General features: G+C 44.6%; 1 long non-coding RNA gene across 1 annotated transcript in view; it reads left to right on the top strand.

Moving 5' to 3' along the window:
* The window catches only part of LOC146773025 (uncharacterized), a 543,284-nt gene that overhangs the window by 15,805 nt on the left and 506,939 nt on the right, over positions 1-20,540 (top strand). Inside the window, exon 2 of the long non-coding RNA XR_014972322.1 lies at positions 11,620-11,727. This is a non-coding gene — a long non-coding RNA (uncharacterized LOC146773025). The remainder of the gene's footprint in view (positions 1-11,619; positions 11,728-20,540) is intronic.

Below are 20,540 nucleotides of genomic sequence, written 5' to 3'. Positions count from 1 at the left end.
AGAGGGCTAGGACATATGAATTACCTCTGGGACCAGATAATCAGCTGCACCACTTTCTAGAGGACTTAGAATGAGGATTTACCACTGGACCAGAGTAGCAGCTGCAGCTTTGTATAGACAACTAGGAATGAAGATTTACCACTGAGACCAGAGAAGCAGCTAGCAGCACTGTCTAGAAGTCTAAAAATGAGAAATTATCACTGGAAACAGAGACACAGCTACAGCGCTTCCTAGAAGACTAAGAATTGGGAATTACCACTGGGACCAGAGAAACATTAGCACCAGAGAAGTAGCTAACAGCACTGTCTAGAGGACTTAGAGTGAGGAATTACCAATGCAGAAGCAGCTAGCAGCACTGCCTAGGGGACTAAGAAGGAGTAATTACCACTGGGACCTGAGAAGCAGCTGCAGCACAGTCAAGAGGACATAGAATTAGGATTTACCACTGGGACCAGGGAAACAGCTGCAGCTTTGTATAGCGAACTAGGGATGAGGAATTACCACTGAGACCAGAGAAGCAGCTTGCACCACTGTCTAAACGTCTAAGAATGAGGAATTTTCTCTGGAAAAAGAGACACAGCTGCATCACTGCCTAGAGAACTCAGAATGAGGAATTATCGATAGGACCAGAGTAGCAGCAGCAGCACTGTTTCAAGAACTTAGAATGAGGAATTACCAATGGAACCAGAGAAGCAGCCTGCAGCACTGCCTAGAGTACTTAGAATGAGGAATTATCACTGGGAGCAGCAAAGCAGCTTCCAGCACTGCCTAGAGGACTTAGAATGAGGAATTACGGACAGGACCAGAGAAGTAGCTAGCAGCACTGTCTAGAGGCCTTAGAATGAGGATTTTCCACTGAGTCCAGAGAAGCAGCTAGCAGGACTGTCTAGAAGTCTAGGAATCAGGAATTATCACTGGGAACACAAACAGCTGTAGCACTTCCTAGAGGACTAAGAATTGGGAATTACCACTCTGACCAGAGACACAGCTGCATCACTGCCTAGAGAAAATAGAATGTGCAATTATCACTGGAACCAGAAAAGAAGCCAGCAGCACTGCCTAGAGGACTTAGAATGAGGAATTATCACTGGGACCAGAGAAGCAGCTACCGGCATTGCCTAGAGGACTTAGAATGAGGAATTACCGACAGGACCAGAGAAGTATCTAGCAGTACTGTCTAGAGGACTTAGAATGAGGAATTACAGATGGTACCAAAGAAGCAGCTAGCAGCACTGCCTAGAGGATTAAGAATGAGGAATTAACACTGGGACCAGAGAAGCAGCGGCATCACTGTCTAGAGCACTTAGAATGGGGATTTACCACTGGGACCAGAGAAGTAGCTGCAGCACTGTATAGAGAACTAGGTATGAGGAATTGCCACTGAGACCAGAGAAGCAGCTAGCAGCACTGCCTAAAGGACTAAGAATGAGGAATTACCACTGGGACCAGAGAAGCAGCTGCAGTACTGTCTGGAGGACTTAGAATGGGGATTTAACACTGGGACCAGAAAAGCAGCTGCAGCACTGTATATATAACTAGGAATGAGGAATTACCACTTAGACCAGAGAAGCAGCTAGCAGCACTGCCTAAAGGACTAAGAATGAGGATTTGCCACTGAGACCAGAGAAGCAGCTGCAGCACTGTCTAGGCGACTTGGAATTAGGATTTACCACTGGGACCAGAGAAGCAGCTGCAGCACTGTATAGAGAACTAGGAACGAGGAATTACCACTGAGACCAGAAAAGCAGCTAGCACCATGGTCTAGAAGTCTAGGAATTAAGAATTATCACTGGGAACAGAGACACAGCTGCAGTGCTTCAAAGAGGACTAAGAATTGGGAATTACCACTTGGACCAGAAACACAGCTGCATCACTGGCTACAGAATCTCGAATGAGGAATTATCAACAGGACCAGAGTAGGCGCTAGCAGCACTGCCTAGAATACTTAGAATGAGGAATTACTGATGGAAGTAGAGAAGCAGCTACCAGCACTACCTAAAGGACTTAGATTGAGAAATAACCGACAGGGCCATAGAAGTAACTAGCAGCACTGCCTATAGGACTTAGAATGAGGAATTACTGACAGGACCAGAGAAGTAGCTAGCAGCACTGTCTAGAGAACTTAGAATGAGGAATTACCGATGGGACCAGAAAAGCAGCTGCAGCACTGTCTCGAGGACTTAGAATGAAGATTTACTATTGGGACCAGAGAAGCAGCAATCATCAATGCCTAGAGCACTTAGATAGAAGAATTACCAATGGGACCAGAGAAGCAGATAGGAGCACTGCCTAAAGGATTAAGAATGGGGAATTTCACCTGGGAACAGAGACACAACTGCAGCACTGCCTAGAGGACTTCGAATGAGTAGTTGCCAACGGGACCTGAGTAGCAGCTAGGTGCACTGCCTAGAGGATTAAGAATGATGAATTACCACTGATACCAGAGAAGCAGCTAGCAGCACTGCCTAAAGGACTAAGAATGTGGAATTACCACTAGGACCAGAGAAGCAGCTGCAGCACTGTCTGGAGGACTTAGAATGAGGATTTACCACTGGGGCCAGAGAAGCAGCTGCAGCACTTTATAGAGAACTAGGGATGAGGAATTACCACTGAGTCCAGAGAAGCAGCTAGCAGGACTGTCTAGAAGTCTAGGGATCAGGAATTATCACTGGGAACACAGAAACAGCTGCAGCAATTCCTAGAGGACTAAGAATTGGGAATTACCACTGTGACCAGAGACACAGCTGCATCACTGCTTAGAGAACTTAGAATAAAGAATTATCGTTGGGACCACATTAGCAGCTAGCAGCACTGTCTAGGGACGTAGAATGAGGAATTACCACTTGGACCAGAGAAGCAGCCAGCAGCACTGCCTCGAGGACTTAGAACAAGGAATTATCACTGTGACCAGAGAAGCAGCTACTGACAGTGCCTAGATGACTTAGAATGAGGAATTACCGACAGGACCAGAGGAGTAGCTATCATCACTTTCTATGGGACTTAGAATGAGTAATTACCAATGGGACCAGAGAAGCAGCTAGCAGTACTGGCTAGAGAACTAAGAATGGGGAATTACCACTTGGACCAGAGAAGCAGCTGCAGCACTGTCTAGAGGACTTAGAATGAGGAATTACCAATGGGACCAGAGAAGCAGCTATCAGTACTGCCTAGAGAACTAAGAATGAGGAATTACCACTGGGATCAGAGAAGCAGTGCAGGACTGTCTAAAGGACTTAGAATGAGTAATTACCAATGGGACCAGAGAAGCAGCTAGCAGTACTGCCTAGAGAACTAAGAATGGGGAATTACCACTTGGACCAGAGAAGCAGCTGCAGCACTGTCTAGAGGACTTAGAATGAGGAATTACCACTGGGACCAGAGAAGCAGCTAGCAGTACTGCCTAGAGAACTAAGAATGAGGAATTACCACTGGGACCAGAGAAGCAGTGCAGGACTGTCTAAAGGACTTAGAATGAGGAATTACCAATGGGACCAGAGAAGCAGCTAGCAGCACTGTCTAGGGACTTATAATGAGGAGTTACCACTGGGACCAGAGAAGCAGATAGGAGCACTGCCTAGAGGTTAAGAACTGTGAATTACCACTTTGACCAGAGATACAGCTGCAGCACTGTCTCGAGGACTTAGAATGAAGATTTACTATTGGGACCAGAGAAGCAGCAATCATCAATGCCTAGAGCACTTAGATAGAAGAATTACCAATGGGACCAGAGAAGCAGATAGGAGCACTGCCTAAAGGATTAAGAATGGGGAATTTCACCTGGGAACAGAGACACAACTGCAGCACTGCCTAGAGGACTTCGAATGAGTAGCTGCCAACGGGACCTGAGTAGCAGCTAGGTGCACTGCCGAGAGGATTAAGAATGATGAATTACCACTGATATCAGAGAAGCAGCTAGCAGCACTGCCTAAAGGACTAAGAATGTGGAATTACCACTAGGACCAGAGAAGCAGCTGCAGCACTGCCTGGAGGACTTAGAAAGAGGATTTACCACTGGGGCCAGAGAAGCAGCTGCAGCACTTTATAGAGAACTAGGGATGAGGAATTACCACTGAGTCCAGAGAAGCAGCTAGCAGGACTGTCTAGAAGTCTAGGGATCAGGAATTATCACTGGGAACACAGAAACAGCTGCAGCAATTCCTAGAGGACTAAGAATTGGGAATTACCACAGTGACCAGAGACACAGCTGCATCACTGCCTATAGAACTTAGAATAAAGAATTATCGTTGGGACCACATTAGCAGCTAGCAGCACTGTCTAGGGACGTAGAATGAGGAATTACCACTTGGACCAGAGAAGCAGCTAGCAGCACTGCCTCGAGGACTTAGAACAAGGAATTATCACTGTGACCAGAGAAGCAGCTACTGACACTGCCTAGAGGACTTAGAATGAGGAATTACCGACAGGACCAGAGGAGTAGCTATCATCACTTTCTATTGGACTTAGAATGAGTAATTACCAATGGGACCAGAGAAGCAGCTAGCAGTACTGCCTAGAGAACTAAGAATGGGGAATTACCACTTGGACCAGAGAAGCAGCTGCAGCACTGTATAGAGGACTTAGAATGAGGAATTACCAATGGGACCAGAGAAGCAGCTAGCAGTACTGCCTAGAGAACTAAGAATGAGGAATTACCACTGGGACCAGAGAAGCAGTGCAGGACTGTCTAAAGGACTTAGAATGAGTAATTACCAATGGGACCAGAGAAGCAGCTAGCAGTACTGCCCAGAGAACTAAGAATGGGGAATTACCACTTGGACCAGAGAAGCAGCTGCAGCACTGTCTAGAGGACTTAGTATGAGGAATTACCACTGGGACCAGAGAAGCAGCTAGCAGTACTGCCTAGAGAACTAAGAATGAGGAATTACCACTGGGACCAGAGAAGCAGTACAGGACTGTCTAAAAGACTTAGAATGAGGAATTACCAATGGGACCAGAGAAGCAGCTAGCAGCACTGTCTAGGGACTTAGAATGAGGAATTACCAATGGGACCGGAGAAACCTCTAGTAGCACTGCCTAGAGGGCTAGAAATTATGAATTACCTCTGGGACCAGAGAAGCAGCTGCAGCACTGTCTCGAGGACTTAGAATAAAGATTTACTATTGGGACCAGAGAAGCAGTTATCATCACAGCTTAGAGAACTTAGATAGAAGAGTTACCAACGGGACCAGAGAAGCAGATAGGAGCACTGCCTAGAGGATTAAGAATGATGAATTACCACTGATACCAGAGAAGAACCTAGCAGCACTGTCTAAATGACTAAGAATGTGGAATAACTACTAGGACCAGAGAAGGAGCTGCAGCTCTGTCTGGAAGATTTAGAATGAGGATTTACCACTGGGGCCAGAGAAGCAGCTGCAGCACTTTATAGAGAACTAGGGATGAGGAATTACCACTGAGTCCAGAGAAGCAGCTAGCAGGACTATCTAGAAGTCTAGGGATCAGGAATTATCACTGGGAACACAGAAACAGCTGCAGTAATTCCTAGAGGACTATGAATTGGGAATTACCACTGTGACCAGAGACACAGCTGCATCATTGCCTAGAGAACTTAGAATAAGGAATTATCGTTGGGACCAGAGCAGCAGCTAGCAGCGCTGTCTAGGGAGTTAAAATGAGGAATTCGCACGTGAACAAACTAAAGAAATAAGAATGATGATTCACAGATGAAACTGGTGTGCACTCTGCCACTTTCTTGTTGATAAAGAATTACCACTTGGACCAGAGAAGTAGCTAGCAGCACTGCCTAGAGGAGTAAGAATTGGGAATTACCACTGTGACCAGCGATACAGCTAGCAGTACTGTCTAGAAGTCTAAGAATGAGAATTATCAATGGGAAGAGCGACACAGCTGCAGCATTTCCTAAAGGACTAAGAATTGGGAATTACCACTGTGAACAGAGACACAGCTGCAGCATTGCCTAGAGAACTCAGAATGAGGAGTTATCAATGGAACCAGAGTAGCAGCTAGCAGCGCTGTCTAGGGACTTAGAATGAGGATTTACCACTGGGACCAGAGAAGCAGTGAGCAGCACTGCCTAGAGGACTTAGAATGAGGAATTATCGAAGGGCTGCAGGGCACGTTCACATGAATTGTCAGGGCTGGTTTGTGTTCCCAGTCCGGCCGTGAGCAGCACCACGAAACGCTTGTAGGAGGGTGATAAGTTGAAATGTTCACAAGTCAAATGTTGCTGAATTGCTCTAGGAACTGTTTCAGTATGGAAGGGGATTTTGCACTGTTGCTGGAGGTAGTGCTTACATATTATGATGAAGCTTGTGCCTTCTCTTGCACTGTTTGCGTAGGCGGGGTGTGTGTTTGTGCATGCGTGTGTGTGCGTACGCCATATTGTACATCTGTGTGCGAGGGAAGCTTTTACTCCTGATGCCCATGTGAAACCCATTGTTTGTGGCCTGTTGATGGTTGAATACACTTTTTACCATACAAATGCTAGAATCATGACGATTGTCGATGCTTGTTTTCATGACACTTAAAATGACGGCGTCCCTCGCTGCATCTAGTTTCTACTATTGAAACACTCCTCCAACTGCACTCCAACTGGAGGAGGGAGGAGAATGAATGATCTTTCATCTCCTCTACATTAGAGATGGGGTCCTGGACTTGCAAATGGGTTTGCACAGAGTCACAGCATACAAAGACTTTGGGCTCAATGTAGTCAATATTTTGTACCCTTGCACGCTCTGCACTGCTTAATGCAGCAAGCTTTGCAAGGATGATAAAAAGCAATCCCTATTTATTGATGTGACATAGAGAGTAACAATTGTTTTACCTTTCACAGCCGCGGCTGCTGCCGGTAAGAGCGGTAGGGCCAGCTGGGGGGGGGGGGGGGGGGAGGGGGGGAGATTTTGAGAGACGATCACAAGGGAAAATTAAATAAATGATTCATCTTCCCTCGTGGCCCCACCTCCCCACCGCTCTTAACTCTAGCGGTCGCGGCTGTCCACTCACCATTCTAAAATTGTTATTCCTTGTGAATTGTAATTCAAAGGACCAGCTAAGAAAACTTCTCACCAATTTGCTGTAATTTTCAAACAAATGTACGAGTGGTTTGTGACCCCCAGATACCCAATGAGCCTGAAAGTCCATAATCATCTGTATGGCGGAAGCTTACGTCAACAGCCAACATTCTCTGCGTGGCATCAACAGCCTTATGGACCTTCAAATGCCCTCTCCTGTGATGCCCCGTCTCAGATTGATAAGTTTTTTTGCCACTGTGGCCACTGTTCCGTTGATTGAAAGACCTGTGAGTTGGGTCTGCTGTTCCTAGTAGCCTCTGTCTCTGCATTTTCATCTGGTCACAAGGTTCTTGAGAAGGAACCCTGCCTCGTGAATATTGACAAAGGAGGATGTCTGTGAAACCTTGCAACTAAGTTCTTTCCGCTGGGCTGGAATAAGGGGTGGCTCCTCCGGAATGGCGGAGGAGCGATGCCCCACTGGCTCAGAGCCAGCAGCTGAAAAATAAACTGATATACTGTAATCGTTTTATTTTTCATTTGCCGGCTCTGATCCAGCGTGTGCAGGGAGGGCCGGGACCGGGGCCATAAGGGGGTGGAGGAGGACAGGTTTGTGTACTTATAAGTGCCCATGTGTTTTTGACTGACTGTCTCAGGCCGACCAAGCACACATGCTCACTTAGGTTTCTCCAAAAGGCTATATTGAACAGCCGGGTTGGAGAAACAGCACAGACTCCCTGTCCTGAGCGGAGTGTCAAACCAGCCCGCTCCGGCCAATCCTCATGCTACTCTCATAGCATGAGAGCAGCGCGGGGATTGCACAGGAAGTCTCTGCTGCTGTCTCAGAGTCTGCTGTGACCAGGAAGCAGCAGAACACCAAGGCGCGAGGAGTGATGCAGCTGGCAGCTCAGGTAAGTGTATTTTTTTTAATGATAAACCTCCCTGGGCTCCCACTCCCCCGCGCCCCTCCTCCCACCCCACCACCTCTTCCTTGTGTCGGCTGCCACTGGCTGGAATGTTCCAGCCGGCACAGTGCAATAAATTGGCCAGGTCACACCACAGACGCCACACACAAACAAAGCCAATGATATACACAGCCATTACCATCACTCCATAGAAGTATGAAGTGTGAGAGCAAGGAGGGTCTGACTCAGACTCCATAAACACCGCCTTTCGGGGGAGACACTAAAGCATGTCAACCACCCTTGGGTCCACAATCACTGTGTAAGAGACATTAAGGGACTGATAAATGACGAATGGAACGGATGGCGCCTGGACACACTATGGAGGGTGGCACTCTGTATGTGACCTGGGACGGGGCTTAATTTGAAAAATAAAAATAGTACGTGCGGGGAATGAAGGTTTCTTCCCAGGGCCACGCTGATGAATGTTGAAGCTACCAACCTCCAAGGCTGCTTTATCTTTATTCAACCTCAAGCCTCATTCTTTCACCCTTATTCTCCTTTTATCTCCCTCTTGCTGTTTTTTTCATTTTCTTGTATTTTTATGCAGTTTTATATGGCGCGAGCTCGACCCGAAGGTATCGGAGCACTTTACATGAGCACCAGTTGCATTACAGATGGACACATTTATTCACAGGATGTTTGAGCCTCCTGCCAGATTCGAACCTGGCTTCCCAGCGTCAAAGTCGGCTGCTCTAGCCGTTAAGCCACAATCTCTCCCCCTTACCCCTTTAGCCCACTGTCACTGTTTCCCTATCTTCCTCTTCCTTCCTTGGCTGCCTTTCTCTCTGTTGATCTAGGAGAACATCTGATTTAATTAAAATCGACGTCGCCAAAAATAAGTGCGTATCACCCTCAAACAATGGCACAAACGAAGCACTGCTTGCCTCACGCATTATTATATTGCCTTGGCAAAGTTTCGAGTTGTACCACGAGGATGCGCTAGGCTCTCTAAGTTGACCTTGGAAAGGAAGCATGATCTAAGGTTATTTGACGTCATCACAGTTGACAGCCTTGCCAGCTTTAACCAAGGGAACATTTTCCCTCGATGGAAGCCATTTTATGAGCAGATGGTGCTGATGTTGGGATAAAAACCATTTCGAAGACAGTAATTCCATTTTTCCAGGTTTGGTACTTGGGTTCACTTGAGATAGTAAATTCTGAAAAATTCCTCAGTCAGGTCATTGTCGAACACTTCTTGCCAGTTCACGAAATTATAGCGCTGGCCCCTGGTCTGATCCACAGCTCCAAGCAAAATATGTGCTTGGACGACGCAACATGAGCCGGTGCTGGCCACAGTCAGCTGTCTGAGCTTCCCTGAGGATGGGGAGCCGGGGAAAGTGGACTCATGGCTGCCTTGTCCATGGGATGTTTGCCCATTTCAGAAGGACACGCTCTTCCCCTCAGGAGTCAGAACATGTATCCATTAGGTGTTCCCAGGAGATAGTCCATTGGCCAGTTGGCCTGGACTCAAGCTCTAAGAGCTCTAAAAGGCATTCAGATTCAGACAATGCTTTGTTTTTTAGCATTAGAAAAATCTAGACTTTATGAATGGTAATTGTAAGTTATTTTCCAGCTTATACCCATCGTCGATTAATATTAGAGTTCCCGGTTTTATGGTATTTTTTTTTTTTTACATTTCTGTCTGTATTTTTCCATATTTTTTGGGGCCATTTTATCTGTATTTATCCATGTTTTTTTTAAGTGTTTTGCAGATAAATGAAGTTGTAAAACTGTACATTTCCATATTTATTTAACTGATAGACACGCAGTCATACTTTGATGTCTGCCGTGTTTTAGCTATTTAAGCTGCCAAATATTACATAACAATCCATCCACAGGTAAATATTACCATTATACCACAAATGTTTGTTGACATATGCTGTTATTTAAATAAATGTCATTCTGTTTTTAGGTCCCGCCTGACCCAGCGCATGCGCTGGTCTGGCGAGACTTATTGAGAGGGCTCCAAAAAGTGCTACCAGGCCAGCCTAGAGCTACAGTGCATGTGCGCGGGCTTTACCGCTTTGATGTTTGATCGCGATCACTTTCACTTTCGCGGCCGCAGGGCCGCTTTGCATAGCCATTAGGTCTCGCTTTTGGGACCTTATAAGTATTTAGTTATGCAACTGTTGCATGGCTAAACACTTATAAGGTCCCAAAGGCGGGACCTATTGGCTATGCCAATGCTTGTTTAACTTCTCATGCTGTCCTTCTGCTCAGCTGTTGGGCTATAGTTCATGAAAGACAGCACGGAGAGCCACTTAGAAGAAGCCCAGTTTTCTGTATTTATCCACTTTTAAAAATAAATGCAGACAGAAAACACATTGCTTTCTATCTGGATTTATCTGTAAAAATCCGCAAAAACGGAAAACCTGGAGCCTTAATTAAGATGCACCAATAAATGGAATTTGAGAGCCAACGCTACCTTGCAGTGACTCCAAACATCCCACGCATGAGAATTTACAATGTTTGAAGGAAAGACAGTTCGCTGCAGCTTCCATCCCCTGGGCACACAAGTGATTTGAAATAATTTGTGTTTTCTGTGGTGGAGCTTTCAGTTGACCAGCTAGAGATGGTTTCAACTGGATGCATCATACATTTTCTCTGGTTTATAAGCGTCCAACAAAAATTAACCAATGAGAGTCAATGTCTACTGGTGAAAAAATGCAGCCTCAAACCTAAGGACCTACTAAAACAGCCATAACCAGTTTCAAGCTTACATGCAAATCAACTGTGTCTTCTACAGCAGAATGCAACATACTGTGCGTCTCTATTGTATGTCTGTGCTGGGTCTGGAGTGCTGAGAGGTAATGGCGTAATGGAATACTGGGTTGTTGTGTGGAGCGGATGCTGGGGAATATGCACACCTTGATTGAGAATGGAGCCCTGATAGCATCTATCTGGCTTTGCTGTAGCCTAAGGACCTAACAGGAAATAAAGAGCTTATCTCCTACCTGAGTGGTTCCAGACTCTTGAATAAAGACCCTGCTGTCCTACCTCATTACGGAGCTTGTTGGAAACTTCCATTGGTACCAACTGGTCCAGCTAAATCTTTGGTAAATGTAAACTGGAACTTTAGTGAAAGTTGGCCGACACTGGGCTCGTGAGTGTCAATTGCTCACATTGCCCCTCGATCATTCTGAAGAGGTGAACCCAAAGAGTCCCTTTCTCCACAGCCAAATGCATGTGCAGATAGGAAGTGAAAGTTCTCTTTGCAGGAACTTGCATCAAAGGTGGCATATATAGTTGTGATTCTTGGAGGATGGGAAGGCGGGAGGCTCAGGGTTTCTGGCCTGACCAAAATCTCTTTTGAATACATTCTAGTCATTTCCAAATTTGTGCCACACCACTATTTATATGTAATTTGTGATTGATTAATAATTATTTATCTGTTTTTGTTTATACACTTTCATCTGTCTATATATTTTTGAATGTATGATTGACAGTATACATGTGTGATATGTCCGTTTTTGTATGAATGAGCACATTGTCCATATATGTACTTAATGTCTAATAAAAACTGTTTTGTATTTTTGCTATAATTATCGTTTTTGTGGGTTCTCATTGACAGCATGTAATATTATGATGTATTATCTTCTGTTTCTTGGTTTCCTGAATTCTGTACAATTTCTGACCAAAATCTCTCTCCATGTTCTATTCATTAGCCGCAGAAATTTACCCTGTGGCTGCCTGACGGGTGAACTGAATACTAATTGGCTCTGGCAATCCCTGGATGGACAAGCCTGAGTAAAAGGCTGTGGGGCCACATTCCTGTAAGTGCTGATTTTTTTAATAGCTTGACTAAAGTTAGCAGCCATTGGCAAGGCCAGTAGGTCTCACATCGGCAAAAAACATTTTTTGTTGATATTGAAGAGCATTGTCCAATATAACAAAAATAAAAAAGTGTGATGACATGGATACTGCTAGCAACTGTCTATCCACATGCACAGGCATGCACGATACAGAGTCTGCCAACACATTCCTAACTATTGCAACATATTCTATTTTTAAGTTGAATTCTAAAAGTTTGTGTTACAGCCTTATAAAATCGGGAAAAAACGATATACAAAAGGGAGTTCTTATGAAGTCCAATGTTTATACTGAAAGTTCCCATAATCACATATTAATCCAGATCACTCAAACATATGAATTTTTCATATAGATTTAATATATAACGCGGGAGCCATGATGGGATATACCAAAATAATTTTCTGTATTCTTCACAACATCAAACTGCAGCCCAGCCAACGCGTTTTGTCCTGACAAGGGACATCATCAGGGTTTAGAGATTTTTTTGTGTTTCCTTGTGGTCACTTGCCCACAAGGAAGCACTAAGAAATCTCTAAACCCTGATAAAGTCCCTTGTCGAGATTAAAAGCATTGGCTGGGCTGCAATTTGATTTTGTGAAGAATAAAGAAATCTTTTTGGGAATATCATCTCATTGCTCCTGTGTTACTTTGGATCTGTAAAAAGAATTCATGTTTGAATAATCTGGATTAATATGTTATATAGGGGCATATGTCTCAAAATCTCCATTTGCGATTCTCAAATAGCGATTTTTTGAGAATCACTATTTGAGAATTGCAAAACGGGATTTATCTAAAAATTCGCACAAATTTTGCGAATTCTTAAAATTCCTTAATTGCGATTAGCAAATCGCAATTAAGGAATACCTTCCCATTCATTCCTATGGGCCAGGAGGCTCATAGCAATGAATGGGAAGTCTTTCTCAATTTGCGAATCGCAATTTGATAATCGCAATTTGCTAATCGCAAATTGAGAATATTTTCAAAGGTGCAAGGGTGTTATGATGACACCCTGATGCACCCCTGAAATCAGCATGTGTGCGCATATGGCGCACATACTTGCCCTAAGGGCATGTATGTGCGCCACATGGCACTTTGAAAAATGCCAAAAAGTGCATTTTTCAAAGAAATTGCAAATTGCCACCAACTTGAAGTTGGTGGTAATTTGCGATTTCTTAAGGAGAAATCGCACAACTTGGGTGCGTGTTACATAGCATTTAAGGAATCGCAATTTGCGATTTCTTAAATGCTTACGCAAACTTAAGAAATCGCAAAATTAGCTATTCCTTAAGAATGCGATGCTGAAATGCCTCATACATCTCATTTTGCGATTTTGTATTCGCAAACGCTGTTTTTTTGCGATTCGCAGCATTTGCGAATACAAAATCGTTTGATACATATGCCCCTAAGTGATCTTTCAGTAAAAACATTGGGCTTCCTAAGCACTCTCCTTTATATTTTGTTTTTCGCTTTGGTTTCTGGTTGCGGAGCAGTATACCAATGGAAGGTTGAGTTCTATTGCATACATATTAACAATACAAAACGCCTGTGCGATTAGTCAGAGCCGACACTGATCTTTTTTAGAATTACGATAAATATCAGAAGGTGCTTTTTCACTTTCCTTAGTTGCAAATTAATCAACCAAGAGCCTATGGTCTGCAGAGTCAACAAATGGGGTTCCCCAAACATACTGTGTACAATAATTCACCACCCTGCTGTAAGCTTTCCAATGCTTCTTTTTCAGTCCTCGAATATTATTTCTCTCATTCCCTCAATGGAATCAACACAATAACTATAATTTCGAATTTGTTTTTTTTCTTACTTGAAGCAAAACTTCCAGATTCCACATTGCTGGTATCTATTATGATTACATGATTACAGCTATTTTGAAAATGTGGCCAAGGCTCTGGTCTCTGTGATCCCTTTCCTAAGCTGAACATATTCTTTTTCAAAATATTTCCACCATACAAACTTGACTCTTTTCCACATTAGGTCTTTCATGAGTTCGGTCTTGTCTGAAAATGTTGAATACATTTTTTATAATACTCTTCCTCTCCTAGGAAAGATCTTAGTTGATATTTGTCTTTAGGACTTGTGGAATCCACTATTGCAGCAACTAATGTGTTTTTTGGAGCACCACCATTTTTACTTAGACAGTGACCGAGGGAATGTGCCTCCTTATCCCGCAGACATTTTGGCCACAGGGAATCACAACGCGGTCGTTACAACAGCTGCGTTGTGATTCCGCATACCATTACTCCGCAAGTCGGAACAATGACTTGCGGAGGGGGAGGCGCTGGATGTTGGAATAGTATAATTTACTATTCCAACTCCAGTCTGTGCGGACAGTAGGGAAAGTGTTGGATTTTAAATCCAACACCTTCCCCCCCCCTCCGCAAATCGTTGTTCCGACTTGCGGAGTAATGGTATGCGGAATCACAACGCGGTCGTTGTAACGACCGCGTTGTGATTCCCTACGTACAAAAAGTTTCGTTATAAACGTTGTTTACCAGACCCAGGTCATCTGGACTGTCCCTTCCAATCTTGCACTTTATTTTGGAGACAGTTCAGTTATTTTCTTCCAGTACTGTCAGCACTCAGAACAGAGTTCCATCATGCTGGGAAGAAGAGAGACCAAAAACAAGTATGCCATCTTGGAAATAGAAAACATTAAAGTACATCTTTGAATAATAATTGGTGCATCACTCCCTAAAAAGAAGCAGACGTTGATACCAAACCAGATGTCATACGTTAATAGCGAAATGTTCCCTCCGGTGTAACAATCAACATCAGTGACTTTGGTTTCTAAAGCCACGCCGTCTTGTGATTTACAGCTGTGAGGATTGGAACTGCTGGGAATTGATGACAGAATCAGTGCCACGCTCCTTTCCATCATAAAACTCAACACCATATTCTGTTCTAGAATCCCATAGTGTTATGTTCAACACCTCCCTGCATGTTTTCAGGGAGCAAGGTTGACACATAGATTATACTTGGCATGCACAACATAGGGCTTCAACTCCGTATCCCACGGACACGTCAACATCTATTAACTATTCATTAAACAGAGTACAATCCGATTCACATAGTTATGGTGTAGTCAAATCCAGGTGTCACTTTACATGCATGCAATTGACTTTGGTCATCAGGGTGCCAAGCAGCAGAAGGTGCAGATGTGGTTGAAGATTTATACAACATCATCCTCTCTAGTTCTTTCTCTCCACCCAGTATCAAATCAAGGAGCAGTTACTTTCCATCTGCAACACATAGGGAAGAAAGGCCAAATCCACATGATGGAGACTCATATTAGAGCCACCACCAGGCCCAGGAGAACCTGCTGAGCATTGTTGTTTGCCCTACCTGACAGGCCAGGCACAGACATGCTGCCTACGCGGACTTGTCTTTTTCAAGTATCAGAACTCTTATTACCTTCTGGGTGTCATGGTTGAGCTGCTGAGAAGCTGGACTACTCGTAAAATGCACTTCTCATCAGGCTTCCAGTCACACTTAGCCTGCATGAATTCTAAGATAGTGTCGAACACTAGGCGTCACATGACGTGTGGCATCACTGCTGAGCAGGACCCAGACTTGTCTCTGTGCGAACTCAACCCTCTACTTAAGAGTGTCCCATGACACCAGTAAGGAGATCCTTCCTCCAGTTAGTTTTCATTTTCTCCACCTCTTTAACAGTCTTATTGTTATCTCACTCATTGTGTAAGCTAAAGTTCAAAAGTCTTTGGGTACCAAGACACATGAAGAGATTTAAAACTGAACCCTCCCTTCATACCCTTTTGCCCCCTTAGAAGTGGGGTCCACATTACACCCAAACTCTACTTAAGGGCCAACTAATAAAAAGCAAATGTAAAGCTCAAAGGAGGAGTGATCAGAAAAGAGATATCCATGCATGTAAGGAGCCCGAGCAAGCATGGAGAGGGCCAAGTCAATACGTAAACTGGTAATTGAGATGTGCATCATATGGTTTTACAAGGACCTTCCCAGTGTACTGCTGAAGAGCTATTTGCTGTCCAATAAACCAACGAGAAGTTACGCTCCACTTGAGTACTCAAAGTCTGAGATACCATTAGTCCTTTCACTCTTTCCATGAATGTAACTTATTCGCCACATAATGAGAGACAACAAATGGCTGCCCACAAAATAGTTTTTGCATTGTTGTCTTTAAAACCCGTTCTTATTCCAAACCCTGACCTTGGGGTTTGATTGTCATAGAGGACAACATTGGAGGCCAACCAAGAAGAGCCAAGCGCAAAGGACCTCACCCCGGCTGTCAAGTAGCAGAACTGTCTCAAGGCTAAACCGTAGGGACACTAGGTAGCTCCATTGTGGCTCTACACAAACCACATCCCAATTGAGTGAGACCTGTCATGATCTCCTGACTTCACAATTCGCTCCTTGGTAGGGGCAGCGATAGACAGGTGCATAGCTTGGTCAGTAAGATTGGGGGGTGTGAACTTCAGATTTCCCACCAATCCGGCATATAATGTTAAAATACATTATTGGGCAAGTAGGACACAAGGAAGGCTTAAGAGACAGTGGAAAGAGAGATAAGGAAGGATTGTTAGGGGTACTTAAAACACAATCATTTTTAAAACTAACCATGTTTTAAGACAACAGAAAGAGTGTGTGTATTTGTGTGCATGTAAAAATCCAGATTGAAATCCAACACACACTTCACCATACCTGACTGAAAGCATTTGTACCCAACTGTTTGTCATAAAATAAATTTTTTAGGGGGGTGTAACACCCTAACCCCCGCCCCTGAAGCTACGCCCCTGGTGATAGAGTAGACGAAGCATAGTTTGCATGCCTCCCCAGTCAGTGTGGTCAAGAAGAACTACCCTCCTCATCGATGGAGATAAGTGAAACTACAAACTCTCTCCCTGGCTGGTAAAGTGGTAGCCAATAAGAAAAGAGTGGTAACCTCCCAGAGAGCTCCTAGCACCTCTTACATCAACCAGGGCATCAGACTAGGCAGGCTCTTATATTTGCAGACCAAACTACAGGTTGTGAGTGTGTTTGGGGCCATGCCATTTGAAGTGCAAGTTTGGTGCCTCAGGAGACTAGCACATCCCCTCCAGAGATCTGTGTAAGCTGTTGTTAGTAATCAGGTCTCTAGTTAGGAGAGGTATTCACCCTGTCCAAGTAGGGACCACAATCTGAGTCAGGGTAAGCCACAACACTATCCCAAATTATCCTGTGCTCACTCCCTGGTAGCTTTGCACCGAGCAGGCAGGCTTAACTTAGAAAGCAATTTGTAAAGGATTTGTGCAATACTCCATGTAACGACACAACAAGTACACCACGAAAAGACTCCACAGCAGTTTAGAATAATAGAGAGTATTTATCTGAGTAAAGCAAGACCAAAACAATCAAAATTCATCAAGTAGAAGTCGAGATATTGAATGTTGAAGAAATACATGCAATAAAGTGCTTAGAAGCAGGTAGTGCTAAAAAGACTACTTCAGGTCGCAAGGGACCAGTGCAAATCCAAAGTTCAGTCCAACTGCGATGGAGCATGGTCCAGCTACAGGGACCTCCTTGGGTCCGCACACCCAGTATCTTGGATTCTGTGGCCCAGTCTGAGTAACGAGGTTTTGCGTCATTCGGAGGTGGTTTCGAGAGGCTGTGCAGCAAGGCTTTGCGAGGCCTCGTGTTGTGACATGTTGGATTTGGCACAGACTCAGCTGCAGAACTCACTTCTGAGGCCCAGAACTTGGAGGGGGCACCTCAGGCAATTGTAGGACTCACAGAAGGTAAAATCCAGCAGCACCAGCAGAACTACAGGAAGTTGTGTTTGCCTGAGGCTTCAGAAACATTCGGCAAGCTAACAAGCCCTTGAAGATCACTTTGAAGAGAAGGCAGAGTCCAGATCTCCTTCCAACAGAGTCAGAGAACAGCATGGAGCAGGGCAACAAGCAGAAAAGCAGTCCTTCCAGAATAACAGTCCAGTTGAGTCCTTTGAGCAGGACTGCTGTTCTTCTGACAGGGATTCGGTGTAGGTCCAGAAGTGTCTTGATATGGAAGGGTAAGTGACCCAGTACTTATACTCAAATGTGCCTTTGATGTAGGGGAAACTTCAAAGAGTGGTTTTGAAGTGCACAAGCACCCCTTTCAAGCCAGTCCTGACTGCCAGACTTCAATGAGGATCACCAGCCATTTGTGTGGGTCAGGTCATTACACCTTGATGTATCGGGGTGAACCCCCTTTTCTCTCGTCTGCCCAGGCTTGCAGATTTATACAGTGGGGTGTTTAGCCACCCCTGGCCTTCCTAGGTTTATGCTGTCAGGGAGGAATGCACGAATGGGAACTGCCACCCACCCAGATGTGTATTGGAGACAGGTTAGAGGTCACATAAAGCAATGTTTAGAGCAGAAAAATGCCCACTGTCTGAAAGTGGCATCTCTGCACCTGTGATGTTACATCCAACCTTATCAGCAAAGCACATTCATCACTACTATTCCACCCATACCAAACATGATAAAGCTACTCCCCTGGGATCAGGAATTACTACTTAGAAGCATGTTAGAGAATTCCCAATCCTAGTCTAGGAGGGGAGTAGGCCTCACTGTAGTGAAAAACGAAATAAGTTGTTTTTCGCCAGCAGGACATGTAAAGCATACAAGCACATGTCCTTTCCTCTGCTTACATAGCACCCTGACCTCTCGGCTGTTAAGGACAGTCCTTAGCGGTGACTTATATGTAAGAAAAGGGGGAGTTTAGGGCATGGCAAGTAATTTTACCTGACAAATCATAGTGACAACGAAATGCATGCGCAGGCCCGACCATTGCAGGCCTGAGACATGGTTAGGGGGCTACTTATGTGAGCAACACAATCAGTGCCACAGCCCATTAGTAGCATTTAATTTGCAGGTGCTGGGCACCTGTAGTGCATGTTACTAGCGACTTATAAGTAAATGAAATATGCCAATTGGGTAGAATCCAATGTTACAATGTTTTAGGGCAGAGAGCGCAAGCACCTTAGCACTGATAAGTGGCGCTAAAGTGCGCGGAGTCCTAGACGCAGCAAAAATGGGTACAGAAAAAGGAGGAAGGGAGGAGACAAAGTAGGAGGAAGACCCCCCGAGGCTGTCAGGTCTAACAGCTATATTAGTGTATGCAGATTTGTACCGCGCGCTATCCCCCGGGATGGAATCCTGGCACTGGGCAGGTGTGATTGTAGCCAACCGTAGGGCCTAGTAGGACTACTTGAAAGTCAGATCTGCAGTTTCTTGGGAAATTCAAGAAGGGAGTTGTAGGCTCTTATGTGTAGTGGCAGGCCGTTCCACGCTTTAGGAGCCAGGAAGGAGAAGTCTCTACTGCCAGATCAGGTTTTTTGTATGTGTGGGATAAGCGCAAGTAGGATTCCAGAGGAGCAATGTGTCTGGAAGGTTTGTGAAAGCAGATGTGATTGTTGAGGTATGCTCATCCAGCGTATGACCTCATGGTCACTAGATGAACTCCCAACGGGCCATTCAGCCTTTCACCCTTCTGAGGACGATAAAATGAATAGTTCTGAGATAGATAACTATAAAATCTGTTATTAAGTTCAAGAGAAGCCCACGGACTCAACATGTGATTTACAAATCCATATTATGTTAAATATTACACGCAATGGGTTGCCTTGAGATAGGCTTTAATTTAGTGTTGGGTCCTGTTTTATCTCGTGGTGTAACTATGATAAAGACAGAGTCTGGAATCCAGGCTGCGTGTTATTTCTTAATCTATCTGGCTGCCATACAAAAAAAGCCATCAGCCCGGGACAAATGGGGTCTTCCAGTGCTTCCCACCCTGTCGACTGTTTCACTCCAGACACTGTTTGTTGCAAACCAAGGAACTGTCAGCCTCAGCCTGGCAGATTTATCAGGAAGGCTCTGGAACACTGAGGCAGGTCAGAGGTGAGACACTGTGCCTTTAAGTGAGCTGCAGAATGGGTTCTGTGAGGCTCTTTGGAAAAGGATGGGAATGTTCTGGGGACATAAGAAGAACTTCAGAGGAGAAGATAAGAACCAGAGATTTAGAGTCAGTACATGGATCTCTGACAGGCTTTTTTTGTATAAAAAGGTTCCGGGAGTTGAAACTCTGGCCACGAGCTGGAGCGGGATGAAGGATGACGTATGTTCATGAACAAAGCAGAGAGGGACTCTACCCAGCCGGCGCAAGGAGCGTGTCTATCCGCATGAACTGGGTGCGATGTCAGACCCTTTATAGGGAGGGACACGGCCCCACCCCAGTCCTTCATCAGGTCTGGTGGGAGCCAAGACATTTGAGGGGGCTTATTTGGAGTTTGGGCAGGGGGTATTCCATTGTCAGGGCTGCCTATATTACTGGAATTTATTTTGGGAGGAAAAAAGCATATCCATTATTCAGCCTTTTGTCCAGTAGCTCCTGGCTCACCTACAGCTGTTTAGACTCCTCCCCTTGTTTTTGGTGAAGGGAAGACGAATAAACCAGCTTTTCTACTTTTCTTAGGCTGATTGGGCCTTGATCCAGCGGGTTACCAACCTCAGGTACTCACTTACTATATATTCACTTGGGCCCATAAACACACTCATTCATATAGGCTAGTAAATACCGCTGGGGTCAATATATTGTGTTAATACCTGTAAGACGAATGTTATCTGATTATATCTTATCAAACCTCTTGATCTAATGTATTTTCCTCTGGTCAATGGACCATTTAGTTAGCTAAATAGGTGAAATATTACATATAAAATATCTTTATTGAATAACCACAGACTCGGGAGAGTTTAAATTGTTTATC

The sequence above is a fragment of the Triturus cristatus genome, chromosome 12, assembly GCF_964204655.1.
Source record: "Triturus cristatus chromosome 12, aTriCri1.1, whole genome shotgun sequence".
Taxonomy (NCBI): Eukaryota; Metazoa; Chordata; class Amphibia; order Caudata; family Salamandridae; genus Triturus; species Triturus cristatus.
Note: the sequence above shows the minus strand (reverse complement) of the source record. Positions and strands in the feature narration are given on the sequence as shown.